Genomic DNA, 15,101 nt, shown 5'->3' with positions numbered 1-15,101 from the left:
AAAACCACGCTGCACAGTTACTTCATAGTTCATAGTTACAGAGCTTTTGCTCCCTGTTTGATAAGTTACCTGTTAAAACGGAGACAGGCTGTTCCCTTGGGGAAGGGGGGAGACACATAAATTCTATCGTGTAGACCATCAAGATGCAGCTAAGACCTTATACACTCAACTGTTAGGGTGAATTTCACTTCCGTTGGAATTGATTTTTTTTTTTTTTAAGTTCAAATGACTTAGAGTTGATCCCACCAAAAAGGACTTAATGTCATTTACTCTAGAAAGCTTCCTGCCCTGCCTAAGGATGCAGAGCTGAGCCGGAGAAGGGAGGGACTTGGGTGAATAAAGATTTTCTAAGCCATTGCTGGTTAGCCTGTCTCGAATGAATAGAAAAGCAGTCCCAAATGAAACGAGGAGGTGGAGAGCTTGAAATCCTTGGAATTACAGGAGGACTCCATTAAGATTCAAACGCCGGTTTTAGCGGGCTGGGTTAGAGTGAGACGCCGCGGGGTCCTGGGGTGGGAGGTGGGAGGGTATGGCCTTCCCTCCTTGCATCCCTGACGCGACTTTGGGGGGCGTCCCCCATTCGTGCCTCTCAGTTCAGGGGTAGATTTCTCCCAACTCCTGAACCGAGCCACGCTTCACGCCAGTAGCTTCTGTTGCCACCTGATGAGTGTTAGCAGTCACTCCAACCAATTGGTTCAGTCCGTCCAGAGAACAAGCGGATTCTGGTTTACTTTCTGTTCAATAATTCTGGAAAATATAACCGTTTTGACTGTGGTTAAGAAGGCGCTCGGTTCAGTGACTTTTAAAACACCCCCACGACCACAAACGACTTTGCAAGTTGACCAGAAATGAACACTATTCGGGATCTCACCGGTCCTAAATCCTGGGGTTAGAGCGCGGGTGTTGCCCACTAACTTCAGGTGATGATGATGAAACCCATCCGCGGGGAAAGGTCCACGATCGCTGGGCACTAAAAGCCAACCACGAACGCCCGAGGCTTGCGGGCTCAGGGGTGGCGGCCGCGCCGGTGCGGTTGCGAGCACCTCCCGCAGGTCACAGGCCGGGCGCGGGGCCGGGTCACCTGACTCGCGGAATTTGGGGCCGCGCGGGGTGGAAGGGGAGGGGAGAGGCGAGCACCTCCCTTCTCGCTCCCGCGGGATCCAGGTCGGCGGGGGCCGGCGTCGGGCGGCCACGTGGTGGTGCTGCCGCTGCCCCCGCCCCGCCCGCCCAGCCCGGGAGCCGCGGCGCCCACTGACCCCCGCAGCGGGGGGAGGAGGAGGGACCGAGGCGCAGGAAGCCGAGCAGGAAGCGAGCCCGGCGGCCGCGTTTTCCTGGGGAAGCGGCGGGCGGAGTGGCGCAGCCGGCGGGGCCCGGGAGCCTCCGCCTCGATGGGGTAAGTGCGCGGCGCCGGGAGTCGGGAGGCTCCCCGGAGCGGGGTCCCGGCTCGCCGCCCCGCCTTTGTGTCTGGGGCTCGGGCGAGGGACGGCGCGCCGGGCGGAGCGGCTTCGCGGGGTGGCAGCGAGGGTCCCGCCACCACTCCCTTGTCTGCCGCCGGCCGCCAACTGTCTGCGGAGGGAGAGGAGGATGTGGGGAGACGAGGAAGAGGGAAGACCCGGCCAAGTTGGGAGCGGGCTTTTCTCCTGCCCGCGCCCCGCCACTCGCAGGCCGGCAGCAGCGGGGCGGGGGCGGCGGAGGGAGCGCGGGCGGGAATGAATGACCCGCCCGGCCGGGCGTCTTGGGGGGCGCGGAGTCAGCTCCCTGTCCTACCTGCCTGGCCCGCCCTGCGCCGCCCCCCGGCTCCTGGCTTCTGGGCTCGAGCCGCCTCCGCGCAGAACTTGGAGGAGCTGGGGAGGGAGGCGCAAGCGGGAAACTCCGGATGGCTCCGGCGACCGAGGGTCTGCTATTGTTCCTTTTCTGGCTCTAGGGAGCCCTTCGGCGGGCCCAGGGGTGCATTCGTATCCTTTTTCCCCGCCGCAGCTTCGAGGAGGGCGGGGAGGTGGGATGCTGGAGTTCGGGCAGACTCGGGGCAGCTGGGACTTAGGGAGAGGGGCGCCTGCCCGCCGTCTACCCCAACCTCTGCCCAGGTGGGTGGGTACCCTCTCTAACCCCCCTTCCCTTCGCTGCCGGCTCGGGCACATTTGTGTCCGTGCTTTAGTTTCTGCAGTTTTTAGGGTTCATCTGCCGCCCCCTGGTACACGCTCTCCTTTGCGTTTGGACCTCACATTCCCCTTTTGTGAAGGGGGCCCTCAGAGCCCAGGGAGGCAGCAGACTGGACAGATGGAGACCAGTGTGAAATGGGGGTCATAAGTGATGTTCCAGGGGCTGGGGCCTGGGCTGTATGTCCAGGCTCGCGCTGCTGCAAGGAACCCAGGTCAGCGCAACTTTATTTCCAGGGGTCAGGGATATCTGGGGCTTCAGGCCGCCCACCACTACCAGCAGCTTCCTGTGGCCGCAGGCGCACAGGTGATCTGGATGGGTCTCCGTTTTCCTTCTGGGAGAGGAGAACACCAAGCTGGCTGGGATAGGGAAACGTTGCCAATTCTCTGGGGAATGTGATCTCAAAACTGCCAGGGCCTGACGGGGGGAGGAGCTGGTTTGTCTATCAGTCGCAGAAGCTCATCTAAGAGAGGAGAGCCTCACCTTGTGGTTTGAACAAAGTTGGAGAAGAGCTAGTGTATGGCAGGGAGGCTGGGTTTTGATTGCTCTGGCCCCCACCTGTTCACAGGTGTGGCTGGGAGTTTTATTGCTGATGGATGTAATCCGATCTTCTTCTCTTAATGATGCCTAACTGGTGTCATTTTTTTCCCCCTTGGGCTTTTGTAAGAGCGTAGATTTTAATGGGAGGAAATTTATCCAGTTCTTATGATTTTTTTAACCAGTGCATGTATGACATGGATTGAGAGAGGTGGTCTGGTGCTGGGTTATCCAGGGTTTTTTCATCTCCATTCATTGAGATGCTTCATTAATTTTTTTTTTTTGTGGTTTTATACCTTTATTTGACCGTCAGCGGTTAGTTCTTATCCACATTAACTGTACATTTTTGAAAGTGGCGACAGGTACATAGGTAGTAACCAATGTGTAGAGCTTCTTTGGTGAATCTTCATCCTTGTATGGTTTTTCTGGCCCACCGCCCAGGAATACGGTGTGGAACATTACTTCTTCCTTTGGCCCAGACAGCTTTGTTGAGCCTGGTGTCAGTGCGCACATCTGGAGCTCCCATCTCCTTCATGGCAAATTTCCGGATCGCTGAGTGCCCGAGGGGCACACTTCTAGAAACCCACCCCACAGATGCGCTTGTGAATGTTGATGGTGTATTCTCTCGTCACTAACTCGATAATGGCAGAACGGCCCTTCTTCTTCTCACTACTCTTCTTCGAGGGAGCCATTCGGCCGGGCCCTGGTTGGAAAGGCTTCATTAATTTGTTGGAGCGTTTACATGCCTTAGACTTGTTTTATGGTTGTTTTTTTTGGGGGGGGGGGTTGTGAAAAATCTATTTGTGAAATTGAATAGAACGAGTGGATGCTGGGCCATGGAGACTCAATGCGGGCATGCTAGCAACCAGTTGAAGCGCTGTCTCTAGGCCGCCACTTCCAAAGCATCTTTGAGGCAGGTGCACCTAGCGTCACCCACATTTTAAAGGTGGTGAAACTGAGGTTTGGAGGTTAAGGAAACTTGGCTTGCAGTTAATGGAATATGATGGAGGGAATTTGTCACTCTTCCTTTTTCCTTTCAGAACAAAAATAAGTATGAAATATTTCACACATATATAATAGACACTACTTGTGTTTAAGAATTGCTCATTTAAAAATAAAAGTTGCTAATATCTCCATATTTGCTCCATGTCTCCCTCCACCCACCAAAAATAAACTGCAGCTGAAGTGTTTCATCTGTTCCCTCCTCCTCTTCCTCCAACCCCAGGTGACCACTGAAGTGAAGTTAGTATTCATAGTTTCCAAACATGTTTTGGTACTTCGGTATATTATCTGTCCCTAAGCAATATCTGTGAGCCTCTGTATTTAATATTCTACACAAAAGGCATATATATATATGTGTGTGTGTATATATATATATATATACACACACACACTCTCTCTCTCTCTGCTTGCATTTTTTGTCACTATGTTTTGAGGCACATGTAGCTCTTATTTACTTTAGCTGCTGCAGAGAATTCCAGTGTATGAGTAAATCCTAGTATAGTCATTCCTTTGCCAAGAGAAAATTAGAATGTTTCCAGTTTTTCACTGTTACACTTTTTCTGCTAAGGACAGTTGAGACAGTTGATCTGTTTTCCCTTTTTAAAATTTTATTTATTTTATTATTTTTAGCATAACAATGCTTTACAAGCATCAGAGACCTGTTTCTGTTATACAACTAGCCCATGCATTGCTGGGAGGTGGGGTCTAGGTAATGCTGTATTTATTGTTTCATTCCTCAACAAATATGTAGGGTGTTCATTGGGTGTCTTTTGCTTACCTGTTGAATGAAAAAAGTGAGTTTGATCCTTTTTTTGTTGTTGTGGTTCTAAGATTGTTGGTTGGATTATTTTGTTTTTACAATTTTTATTTTCTTGGGTTAGACAAGTGCCTCTTAATGATAAAGGTGAAGCACGAGGCAAGGTGGTACTGAGTTTGAAATACTTTTTCTGGAGTATTTTCCCAGGCATCACTAGCGGCGTAACCTCGGATCACCCACTCAGCCTTCTCTTCCTCGTTCCTTCAAGTTTGGCGAGATTAAGTTGTTAGAGCAGGAACATGCCTTTGTAAATGCTTCCTCGAAGAGTTTATGAAAATGTGTACAAAAATCGTAACCCCTTAATCTGGAAGCAGTTTAAGGCATTTCAACATTTTGGCTTCCTCCTTATTCCTTCAAATTGCCAGGTACATTCCTGCGTTGGCCCTCGCATTTGCTGTCCCACCATCTGGACCACTCTTCTCCGACATCATCGGTATGGCTGTGCCCCTCCGTCTCCCAGGGCTTTATTTAGGTGTCTGTCCCTACCCCTTCCAGCACGCCCTGCCCTCTTCTGCTTTTTCCTCCAGGGCACTTAACACCTTCTGCTCGCCACATATTTTGATCTGTATTCGTCTCCTTAGTAGAATAGGAGCTCAGCAAAGACAGGAATTCTGTGTCTTTTGCTCACTGCTGTATTCCTTGTGCCTAGAACAACGCTGACAAACAGGAGGTACTCAGATGTATGAACGAATGAACATTATGCTCTTTGTGTGTTTTTCTACTTAGAATTTCTCTTCTAGTGTATTTTGGATGTCCTCAATGGTGCTGGCGGCTTCGCGGCTGTAACGGAGCCCCCTAAGAGGTCGTAGTCACAGGTTCCATCAGGATGAGAAACATAACATCTTACAAAGAAAGCACTCTATTTAAATGTGATTTATCCTGCAAAGTACTTGTCTTTCTATTTTTTCTGCCAACACTCACCTCAACCTGAATTCAGAAGCTACCATAAGTTAGTAAGGAGGGCACGTATTGCATGGTGCACTGGGTGTTATACACAACTAATGAACCATCGAGCCTTACATCGGAAACCGGGGATGTACTGTATGGTGACTAACATAATATAATAAAAAAATCATTAAAAAAACAAACAAAAAAAGGAAATTACAAAAAAAAAAAAAAAAGCTACCATAAGTAACACGATGCTTGGAAGCACACCCATCTTTCCTTTTCTCGATAACTTAGTTCTCCAGCATTTTAAATGCGGAAGACTGCGTCTGCATTCCACACGGCCTCTGCACAGAGAGCCCCGCAGTGGTCTCAAGTAATGCCAGCCACACTGAATTCCTAAGACTAGAAAGTGGATTTCTCTGAATTGTGTGCAGAGAGTGTACTCGTCTTTGCTGACTGTACGTTCATGGTGAGGATTTTTGGGGGGGCGGGTTGGGGTGGGAAAATAACGTTAATCTGAAGCTCCAGAAGCAAGCAGTATATAGTAGGGTCCCTAGAAATACTTTAAAAATTGTCACATCATAAAATCCCTGATATAACTAAAGACATTCACTGTTCTAGTATCATGTGTTATTTTGCTAGAAGCCAACTGAATTTTCTCTACCTTGCATGATGAATATAGGAGTTGACAGAACAAAGCTAAATATATCAAAGGCCTCTTGGGTATATTTTAAGTGGGTGATAGGGAAAAGGAGTCTAGGTTTCTTTTTCCTATTAACTGTGTGGGTATATGATACTGATGGTATCCTTAAAAAAATCACTAGTGTATAAAAGTACAATCATTGTATCCTTTGTAATAAAATTCTATTGAAAGAAATCAATTATGGGCCCAGAGACGGTTAAACTTCAAGCCGAAATCTGTAAGCATACGATTATTTATTATCAAGGTGCTACGTGATTTAGAAATTTCTTTTTGGTTTATCACACCCATGAGCTGAAAAGTGCAGGTGGTTTAATGAAAGAGGATTGTTAATCAACCATCAATTTCCCAACTCCAGCCGTCTATGGTGAACAAAAAACTAGTCTTCGACCACAGACTCATTGATGGGGGTATCACTAAATTTAGTGTTTTATTTTTTTTTTTAAGATTTATTTGAGAGAGAGCACGCCCGTGTAAGTGCACGGGGGCAGGGAGGGGCAGAGGGACAGAGAAACCCAAGCAGACTCCACACCAAATGCAGGGCCCGGTGGGGCTGGATCTCAAGCCTGTGAGATCAGGATCTGAGTGGAAACACAGTCCTGTGCCCAACAGGCTCTGTCACCCAGGTGTCCTTTTAGTCAGTATTTTAATAAGTAACTTTACAGACTTAACTCTATGTTTCAAAACAAATTCTTCTATTTGAATGAAGGAAGTCTGCCTCATTCTTCAGTTTTTTATCCGTGTGTCTGGTAGAGTATCTGTCACATAGGAGGTGATTAACGTTAACTGTATCTATCTCCCTCTCTCTCTCTCTCTCTCTCTCTCTCTCTCTCTCTCTCACACACACACACACACACACACACACACACACGTTATAAAGCCTCCCCTGGAGGTCTTTAGGTATTTAGCTGTCCTAATCTAAAATTTAATGATCCAAAGGCAGAGGAGAGGAGTGGAGGTAGTTAGCAGCAAAATGCAGGTCGAAGTTCAGAAGAGGTAGGTGTCCTCTTTCCCTGGATAAAGACAGCATCTCTCCGCCTTAGTTATCTCCCTTGTATTTGAGAAACCCGTCCACCCTTCAGAGAAGTCTGCACGTTGTGTTTTGACGGCTACTCCAGCCGGTTATGGGGGCGGGTCACCTGGTCTAACCAGACCTGCTATCTAGTTCAGTTTCTTGTGTAGTGAATGGTGTTCACTGGCTTTGCAGTGTCTTGCTATGTAAATACCATGACCATTGGTCACCCCTGGGCAAGGGGAAACCTTCCGAGTTCCTCCTGATTTGTTCATCTCTCCTAATGTTCAGAATCTGATTGTGAGGAAAGTTGCTTGTAGTCCAAGAAGTTTACTCGTACAGTGGGAGAAAACATACTTTTTCTTTTTTCCTTAAGTTGACAGGGAACACCAAAGTTTATTACCTAGTAACCTAACATAAGCAATTCATTCTCTACTGTATCAATTTCCCTCACAATCGTTTATTTACTTTTTTATACTGCAACTCAACTTTTCTTACCCCTATTAGGTATTGTAATTGGCAAGGAGCAAAATCAGGCTTCTCTTTGCTTTTTTTCTTTATGATTTCTAGGTGAATTCAGTTTAATCCAAAATGTTTTATTTTTTTCTTTTTAAAGTGCTAAATGACAAAAAAAACAGCCATAGCAACAGTCTAGTAGACTCTGCTCACTACATCTGTCCAGTTCGTTTTGCTGGCTGCAGTGATAGAAACTCGGCCAGAAAAAGAAACGCTGGCGGAGCTCACTGGTGAGGAATACAGGACTACAGCTTCCTTTCGCTCTGGGGCAGCACAGAGTGAAGTGTTTTCCTCCAAGAGGAGTCCATTTTGCAAACCAGGCAAGGCCATTTAGCAGTGATTTCTGAATGTTCTTGAATCAAAGGTGGACACTTGTAGATCTGATACAGGATTTGGACCGTTTCTCCTGGGGGAGAAATTTGCTCATGTACCGGGATGCTATACATTCATAATCTTTGTCGGTTTCAAGAGGCTGGAACTCCCTGCGTTATCCCATTTATGAACCTCTTCGGACTCCCCAGATTAAAAGCCCAAGATCTATTGAAAGGACCTAAAAATTATATCGAATTTATGCTATTTACCTTTAATAGCCACCTCTTAAGGATCAGCAGTACAATTACAAGGGGTCTGTTTTCTGTCATGTGCCACTATCCCAGATCTGATCACCAGTCCTACGTGAGTGAAAAGAATTATACCCTCAATTGGAAAACCAGTCCCTGGTTGCTATGCCAACCGGTTGACATACCATGGACCATTTTTAGGAACTGTTTCTACTGGATGCAATAGAATGCTGTTCAGAAGTCATGAGCGGATGGGTAGTATGACTATTTCACAGAGACCTGATGAATTCTAGGGATGGGTCTTGAGTTTCTCACCCCAGGGACAACCTATTTGTTGGGCTAGTGTTGGGCCTCCGCTGTCTTTGCTTTCCCATGGCAGTAGTTTTCTTACTGGCTGTCGTAGTAGGGAATGGAGATATTCCGGGGCCCTACCTAACGATACTCCTAAGCTCACAGGATAAATCTTTGCTCAGTCCAGTGGAGGAAATATTCCCAGCACGTTCTCTGTCTGCTCATCTTGGTCTCCCCGCTTGATGGGGCTGCCTCCAGGAAACCTGAGAAAGACAGGGCCACATTTCCTCGTTGGGGAGCTGACCCTCAGCTGGAAGCCTCCTCTTCCAGAGAAAATCCTCCTTCTGTGGGAGGAAATACTGCCATTGTTAGCCACACACAGGGAGCTCCTTCTGTCACTGTTCACCTTAGGTGACATCGTCAATCTCTTCAGTCAAAAACCTGGCCCAAAGGGATATGTATATGCCTGTAACGGGGCAAGTGATGCAAGCTCCACGAGTCCTTTGGATTGAATTGAGGACCTTCTCTGCTCTGCACTGTGTTCCTTAGGAGGTCCTTCTGGAGGACCAGGCCGGTCTTCATGGTCGCATTTCCTGTGAGCAATCGTGTTGATGGCAACAGCATTAAAGATCCATAGGTGAAAGGTGATATGTGCCTTCATGGAGCTTACGGTTTTAACCAGGTTAACGCATTGCATTCCACTATAGTATAAGGCAGACTGTGGTGGGGGAACTCCTTTTACAGCTGCATTGAGGCCTAGGGAAGGGGAATGACCCCTTAGTAACACAGTAAGCGGCAGAGCTAGATAAACCTCCAGTCTGGCTGCTCTAGCACCGGGCTTCTCAGTGTCCTTTTCTGTGTCTCTCCAAGGTAGACTGTGACCTTGAGAGTCCTACATGTAGCTGATTCCGGTTAAGGTCCACAAAGAAGACTGGTGCAGACTTGGATAAGCTGGGTTGGAGACCAGTGGGGAATCCCAGTTCAGGCAGATGGCATTGAGCAGGGACATGAAGGTCAGAAGGGACCAGAACCCCGTCTCTTAGCATATGCTGCCGAGCAAGAATCACATGAACAAATATTTGTCAAGCTTTGGCAGTGACTTAACTTCTGTGCTGAGTCTCTTAATCGGACAAGACTGCTCATGTAATTTGACCATCTCCTATGAAAGTTGACACGTTGGTGATTGATCATTTTCTAAAAATGAAAGAGCATTAACTTGCCAAGGATGGTCATGACCTGTAGTCATTCACTGCTTGGAATGGTCTCTTCCCAGCTACCCGGAGGATGCAGGAACATGCAAGCCAAAGGTTCATGGACAGTAGGTGCCTCCCCCCACCCCCCGGGTCAAAAGGCAGTCAAAATTAAAATACAAGCTAGGGCCCAGACACACACGCACACACACGCTGGGGCCCAAGGAGGCATTGAAGGGGCCCTGAGGTCCTGCATTCTACCTTTCTCTACCATTCTCTCCAATCTCTTATTTCACCACCCCCCCCCCCCCCCCCCCGCCGCCGCCAGTCCACATTCATCATGGGAGCGAGTTGCTTCGAATGCTCTTAACCTTCGTGGATCTTTGTTTTTGTAAGCTTAGATCTGGGGGCAGGGGCAAGAAGCTATATCCTTTCTCTCTCCTGATTAAAAAAGGTTTCACATTTCTTTCCTATGAGCTTTTTTTTAATTGGAAAAAAAAACCTATTTAAACTATAGGCAGAGAAACTATCAGCAATCTCGGTATACCATTCGGGATTTCCTAGGAGATCTTCTAAAGGAAAAACTCATTTCTGCTACTGGCCTCCTCTATACATCCATTCAGCAATATTGACCACATTCTCCATAATTAGATTCTTTCTGTGCCGTGCCACTTTATACCACGTGTGGTGTGCCCTTTGTTTACTTTTTCTGTCCTTTCCCTCCAGAGCCTCCGGAAGCCAGAAAGCGAGATCTCCTCAAAACCACTCCTATCCCCGCCTGTCTCCTGGCCAATCTGTTGACGGCTGTGTTACTGTTTGTGTCTTGTTCGGCGACAAGCTTGCTTTCTTCCTTTTCTTTAAACAGCCCCTGATTATTTTAAGTGCCTACCCCTTGGAACAAAGCGCATTTGATTCTCATTACATGGCAAGTGGGTGTTTATATCCGAGGTGGCAAGGGGAAACAGAGCCAGCGGCTCACCCTATCCTGGTGAGATCTGCTTCGGGCTTAGGTGGTGGTGGCCGGCGGCCCCGGGGGTTCCTGGCTTGTGCTCGCAGAACAAACAGCACCTGTACTGCCTGCCTCCTTCCTGTCTGGTTGGCCGGTGGGTTTTAGGAGTCCGCTTTTGTGATAATAGTGGTGCTTTTAATTCTGAAGAATTGCAAGATTTCATTTTTTATAGCTTGGCAAGAGCTGTTACACAGGATATTAGAGTCATTTCTTCAGGAGCAGAAATGATCTAATCCTAGGGAAGCATCTAAGCATCTAAGGGAAGTTCTGCTTTTCCAGATTGTTGCCAAAACATGGAAACCTCCACCCCAATCTGTAGTTTACCAGCTCAGCTGAGGATAAAAATAGCCCCTTTGCTGGTCTGTAGGCATCTTTACAACTTGTCTGTTACTGACTTGGTATCTTTAGCAAAGCTGTATGGAAAAGGATTTTTTGACTGGTGAGTTCCTTCAATGTAATTGTCACGCGTAGGCTCAGCAAATTAAAAGGACAGGGGCGCCTGGGTGGCACAGCGGTTAAGCGTCTGCCTTCGGCTCAGAGCGTGATTCTGGCATTATGGGATCGAGCCCCACATCAGGCTCCTCCGCTATGAGCCTGCTTCTTCCTCTCCCACTCCCCCTGCTTGTGTTCCCTCTCTCGCTGGCTGTCTCTATCTCTGTCGAATAAATAAATAAAATCTTTTAAAAAAAAATTAAAAGGACAAAGAAAGAAAACTGCTGCCCTCCCTTGGAATGAGGCAGGGGTGTGTGAGTGAGGGCCAAGGGCCAGAAGAATGCCTTTTTCATGGCGGTCCATTCAGGCGTCTTAGAAGGAGCTTTGTGTGTGCCCGCAGCAGATCGGAGAATGGTTCCATCTTTACAGGCAACTAAATTTTTAGGTAGTAACAAGGTTGTCTGTTGGCCAGACTTTTTTTGTTTTAATTGTTATTATTTACTAGTGTTGCATTTAATGGGCAGCCCAGTGTCCTGTTTTGGGCTCGGAAGCCCGAGTTGAAATCCAGCCTCCATTTATAAATTGTGCCACTTTGGCCAAATAAAGTTTCTGGGCTGCAGTTTCCTAATCTGGAAACCGGCAATAATGACAATAGCATCTAATTCCGAAGGGGTAGAAGCAGTAAATGAGAAAAGACTCATTTATAATGAAATGGTAAAAAAAAAAAAAAAAAAAAAGAAAATAAAAATTTAAAAAATTGCGAAGTAAAAGAAAATTTTGGGGCACCTGGGTGGCACAGCGGTTGAGCGTCTGCCTTCGGCTCAGGGCGTGATCCTGGCGTTATGGGATCGAGCCCCACATCAGGCTCCTCCACTAGGAGCCTGCTTCTTCCTCTCCCACTCCCCCTGCTTGTGTTCCCTCTCTCGCTGGCTGTCTGTCTCTGTCAAATAAATAAATAAAATCTTTAAAAAAAATTTTTTTACAAAGTCATCATTTAAGTAAATGGGAGCTATTGTGGCTGTTACTATACTCGCTCATGTCACCACGTCCCTTATCAGCCTGCCTTTAAAGAAGTGCTGAGAGACTGGCCAGTAGGATTATAACTGCCCTTGTAACCCGTGGGAATAAAGAGGGGTTGCCCTGTCTTTCACAGTGACACGTCTGCCTGGCATCTTCTGTTTCGTTTACGGTGTTTCCCTGTATCTTCACTGCTTCATTTCGTCCTTCTGTTATTCCATCACCAGGTAATATGGACAAGGTGAAGATATTTTTCCTTTTGTAATGACCAGTCTTATTCCCGATTGCATTAACAAGTTCCTCACTCTCTCCACACAACTCGTCAGGTGTCAGTCCTAATCCAGGCACAGAGCAGCAAAATTGTGGTTTCAACGAAGACGACGGCCCTCGGAATGAACTGATGAGCGAGTTAAATCCCCTGGTGAATGCTCCGAAAATCTTCCAGCTGTCGCTGGCAAAAAACCTAGACCAGAAAAATCTAGACCAGAGCACTGGTCGAGTTTGCCTAGGAGTCTGTCAGTCTTGAGTGATATGAAGTTGTTGGTTCATCTTTCCGTCTTCTGCATGTGGCAGAGTGAATCTTTTAAATCACAACTTTCTTTATCATGAACTTAGAGTATTTCCTAGATCTGAGTTGTAGGATTTTATGATATTAAGTGAACATTAAACATGATGACATGGTGACATATACAGTTTCTGCTTCATTTTATGCTTGCCTTGTTCATAGTAACACCAAGGTGCTGTTATGGCTAAATGCATGTTCTCATCACAGTCTTTGAAGGGAAAACCTAAATCCTCAGTGCCTGATAGATACATGAGCAAGCCACAAATACGAGCCACATAGGTCACCTTCGCTTTTCTCATAGCAAAAGAAATGAAATTAATTGTAATGATATATTTGATTTTACCTAGTGTATCCAGAATATTATCAGTACGTATTCAGCATGAAACTTCTTAATGATATCGTTGACATTCTTTGTGCAGAGTAAGTCTCTGAAATCCGTTCTGTGTTTCCCACTTAGAGCACACACCAGTGTGCACCAGTCACGTTTCAGATGCTCAGGAGCCACATGTATTGGATGGCACTGGTCCAAACAATATGTCACTTCGTGGGTCCTGTGACCCTAGCGCCACCTGACACGGGGAATGCCCTCAGGAAACACACTGAAGCTTCCCTGTGTCTTTACCCAGTTATCCGGGATTTTGTCCTTAGCGTTCAGCATTTCTTTAGAGAAATAGAATAGCTTTATCAAAAACCGATTACACGTGATACAATGGGCATTTGTGGTTTGGGTTGACAAATCTGTATCTCTCTGCTTGTGTGCAAGTGCACTGATCTACATAGATCTCCTTTCTCTCTCTCATAGGCGGGATTGTGTATGAGTCCCATTTCTCTGTCCCCTGTGTACTTGGCCCATAGTTGCTGTTCAGTGCATATGAGCAAATAAGACAGTATAGGTTTCTTATTTTTTCTCCTTAAAGTGCAAGTTCTTGCATAGCCATGATATTTGCACTCCGTGAACCCTCCTAGCATCACGTACAAGGTATGTGGGTTTGTGAATGTGTGGGGCATGGGGGGGGGAACGTGTTTAATCTTCGATACTGTTAATGGAAAGCATTCCCATCTTTCACGTGAATGCTGTTTGCTTCTTATCCCTAAACACAGAAGGGGGTTGGAAATGGAAAGATAAGAGGTTCAGGGTATCGCTTTCAGTTAATAGGAGTTTGTCTTCACTAGGCAGGAGGTTCTGGGGCCCCCATATGGCACAGGCATGGAGCAGGTTGGGGCTGCTGACGGAAGAAGATTGGAAAGGCTTTTCCACGCACCCTGCCAGAGCCGTAGTGGGACAGATCCAGGCTGGCATAGCCCCTGGGGTATGGCGCCTTGATTGAGCCACTGTGTTCGCCGCCTCTTGCAGGTGTCTTGTTTAGAATAAATTAGGATGAGTGACAGCATGTTTGCATGTCATGTCTTCGGTATTCAAGGATTAACTGCCTGGAGGATTATCCTTGGGCCTTGAGGTCTCCTGGTCCAGCTGAGCCCCAGCCCTGCACCCCTTACCCAGGGCAGCTTCCCCATTGTCTGCTCCTCTCCCCTTGTTCCCTCCTATCCTGAAGGTTTTCCTTATTCATCCTTAGCCTCAGCTCAGTGAGCGGCTTCCTTGTCTCCCTCCCGAGATCCCCCTCAGTTCCGTGGACCCCAGTCTCCTGGGGAGCAGAGGAGGTAAGGTCTACCTCATTGGCAGCGTGGGGTCCGTCTGCAGTGGCTTTTATTTCATGAGGGTTTTAAAATAGTTTAACGCTCTGCATTCCCAGGTCATGGTGATTCTTGTCATTGTTGGCTGGTTCCTGTAGGAGAGTCCAAGAGCAGCGCATGCTCTCGGAGTGGAGATAGCCCAGAAGACTCACACTGGGCTGGCTGCGGAGGTCTTCTGGGGGTGACTGTAATGGGAGAGGTGAAGAGTGGAGGGGGAGCACGTGGGCTGGGGGTGGGCCAGGGCCTGCTGCCTGAGGCAGAACAGACCAGGGAGCAACCGATCACTAAATGAAATATAAAAATGCTCTTCCTTACCGAGGGGCTCGAGGGGGGACATGGTGTAGGTCATCTGTTGTGTTCAGCCAATTAGACTCCAAAGAGTGTGTTTCACTTCTGTAGGTCCTTGAAGTGAATTTAGCTGCTGGCTTCAGAAATGAGCTGACCAGACAGAAGTGCAGGTCACCACAGGACTGTTGAAGTTCTAGGCCCCCTTTTACTGGGGGCATCTAAGATGACAGCCTAAGGAAGGTCCAGGAGGTGAGAAAGATTGTCAGTGCTCTTAGGTGGCATGTGACAGACACCCAGCTTGGGCTGGAAGAGGAGTGTCTGGGACCCCAGATCCTCTGCCAAAAGGGTGTGGCCCCTGCAGGACCTCAGGGATCCCTGAGGATCCAGGAGCGTCCTTCGTTCCTTTTCTCCAGCCAGCTCTCTGCACA

General features: G+C 47.6%; 1 protein-coding gene and 1 pseudogene across 1 annotated transcript in view; one reads left to right on the top strand and one right to left on the bottom strand.

Moving 5' to 3' along the window:
* Window positions 1-1,228: 1,228 nt before the first annotated feature.
* Window positions 1,229-15,101, top strand: part of RAI14 (retinoic acid induced 14) — a 144,304-nt gene continuing 130,431 nt past the window's right edge. The window contains exon 1 of the mRNA XM_045787217.2: window positions 1,229-1,393. The gene's annotated coding sequence lies outside the window, so the exon portion shown is untranslated. The remainder of the gene's footprint in view (window positions 1,394-15,101) is intronic.
* Window positions 2,302-3,386, bottom strand: LOC148108872 (large ribosomal subunit protein eL31 pseudogene; annotated as a pseudogene).

Source organism: Ursus americanus, chromosome 15 (assembly GCF_024610735.1).
Source record: "Ursus americanus isolate L20-20 chromosome 15, mUrsAme1.1.p, whole genome shotgun sequence".
NCBI classification, from domain to species: domain Eukaryota; kingdom Metazoa; phylum Chordata; class Mammalia; order Carnivora; family Ursidae; genus Ursus; species Ursus americanus.
The sequence above is the reverse complement of the archived record's forward strand: the minus strand, read 5'-3'. Positions and strand labels throughout refer to the sequence as shown.